The sequence below is a fragment of the Mandrillus leucophaeus genome, unplaced genomic scaffold (genome assembly GCF_000951045.1).
Source record: "Mandrillus leucophaeus isolate KB7577 unplaced genomic scaffold, Mleu.le_1.0 Scaffold1867, whole genome shotgun sequence".
Lineage (NCBI taxonomy): Eukaryota > Metazoa > Chordata > Mammalia > Primates > Cercopithecidae > Mandrillus > Mandrillus leucophaeus.
Window position 1 is genome coordinate 34035 of NW_012101884.1, and position 2570 is coordinate 36604.

The window sequence follows — 2570 nt, forward strand, 5'->3', positions numbered from 1 at the left end:
ATCCCGGCTACTCAGGAGGCTGTGGCAGGAGAGTTGCTTGAACATGGGTGGCGGAGGTTGCAGTGAGCCGAGATCATGACACTGCACTTCAGCCTGGGTGACAGAGTGAGACTCCATCTCAAAAAGAGAAAAAAGAAAAAAAAGGATCCCAAAGTGATAAATTCTCAGATGTAAATCATCCTTCCCCTGTAGACTTGCAGTGAGAGTGTCCTTAGACTTGATTAAAGTGGTCTTTCTCCAATAGTGTCTGAAGATTTGGCATTAAAAAGAAATTCTACCTGGAGGATGATACTAATATTTTGGGCCTTACATTTTCCCTTGAACACTTCTTTTTAAATGTAATGTGTAGCACTTGGAGAAAACCAAACACCAAAAGAAACATGATGCAATGAGAAAACCAAACAAAAAGTAACAGAAACAAATAAGCAAAAACTTGAGATACTATAATGATCAGATATGGGTATAAAATAAGTACACTTAAAATATCTAAGACAGTTTTTAAGCAATCTTGAAAATGTCTTCTGAAAATAGGAAAATATAAAACTGACATGATACATTTGCAAACATACCAAATAAAACTATTAGAATCGACAAATGGAATATGGCAGCCATAAAACATGCCACCCACATCACCAGCTCTGGCGAGTATGATCGGTAAATGGCCCTGCTGCTGCCCCTCTGGACCCACCACCATGTTTGTGCCAAAAGCATGCCACCTGCAGACTGCTCCCAGCCAGTGAGCTAGCACATTGAAATGGTGAGGGTACTCAGGCTCCTCCTGGAAAGAAATGAGCTTCCTCTAACTGGCGGCTTGGCTCAAAGACTCCCCCTTGGCTGCTGAATCTTTCCTGGAACCGCACTGCTCACAACTCTTCCTAACCAAACCTTCTTTCTTCCCACTCTCCCTTCACAGGTGTCAAATCATTATGGTCTGAAGGCTATCCTTCCCTCTACCTGCTTCTGCCTCCATTAAATTTTTTGTACATCTAATCCAGTTTTGGTGCTTCCTCCTTCACAAACCTGAACTTATATACAACTGAAATTAACAACTCAGTGGACAGATTTAACAGATTAGACAGTGCTGAAGAGAGAATCAGGGTAGAAGAAAATCCGGAATGCAGCCCAGAGATACCAAATAGATAGGCAATGTGGAGAGAGGGTAAGAAATATAGAGAAAAGAGTGAGAAGTTTTAACATATTAATCATCATTCTGAAAGAATAGAAAAACACAGGTTCACAGAGATAAGGCAAAAAGAAAAAAGGAATAGAAACACAGGAGTTAAGACAATATATGAAAACATGAGAAATTTCCAGAACAGATAAAATATATCAATCCACTAATTCAATTAAACCAATAAACTTAAAGCAGAAAAAAAGAGATATTATAAAGGAGTAAAAATTGGACTGACAACTGACTTCTAAAAAGAGACAAAAAACCACCTCTGTTCTGTACAAGACTTCTATTACACATATACAAAGAACAGCCTGGATTCTGTGATAGTTAATTTTATGTGTCAGCCTGATTGAACTAACGGATGCCCGGATAGCTAGTAAGATATTATTCTGTGTGTGTATGTGAAGGTGTTTCCAGAAGAGATTAGCATTTGAATCCGTAGATTCAAACGAGTAAAGAAGTTCTGCCATCACCAATAAGGGCAGAAATCGTCTAGTCAGTTGAAGTTCCAAATAGAACAAAAAGGCAGCAAAGGGCAAATTCATTCACTCTTCTTGAGCTGGGACATCCATCTTCTCTGGCCTTCGAACATTGGAGCTCCTGGTTCTCAAGCCTTTGAATTCTTAGACTTACACCAACAACCTCCCCCACACACACCTGGTTCTTGGACCTTTGGCATCAAACTGGGAGAGTTACATCATCAGCTTCCCTGGTTCTCAGGCCTTCAAACTCATATTGGATTACACCATCACCCTTCCTAGTTCTCCAGCTCACAGACAGCATATTATGGGGCTTCTCAGCCTCCATAATCATGCAGACCAATTCTACACACACACACACACACACACACACACACACACGCACACACACACAATGGTTCTCTATTTTTGGAGAACCCTAACGAATACAGCTGCCATTAAGAAGAAGGTTAGGATCACAGAGAAAGCCCAGCACCCAAGGCCCAGGCACACAGGCCATGCCTAAGACTGAAGCTATGTAGGAACAACAAAGAACACTTCCCTGCCCTTGCCATATATCTAAAAAATACTGGGTGATTAACAAGCAATCCAGTCTACTATAGGGAAGGGTCAAAGCCTGGAACAACCCTCTGTGAAGTGGAGTTATGCAGAGATGACTGAAATCTGAGGGTGAATGGAACAGGAACACCAGGTAAAGCCCTATCGCATTTCAGTCCCCACCTAAGCACAAGGCAACACTAAACATATTAAAAACCTAAGATGCACTGAAGGTAACCATAGCAACAACCCCAACCCAGTTCAACTCTTAATTAGATTGACTCACCTGAACACTAACAGCCTGACAGAAGAAGAGGCATAACCATTCTAGGTATAAATACTGTTTATCCCAATTACTTTCCTACTATGCATATTTACAA

General features: G+C 40.9%; 1 protein-coding gene across 1 annotated transcript in view; it reads left to right on the top strand.

The window, feature by feature from the left end:
• LOC105538198 (GTPase IMAP family member 5) overlaps positions 1-2570 on the top strand; it is a 34959-nt gene that overhangs the window by 15750 nt on the left and 16639 nt on the right.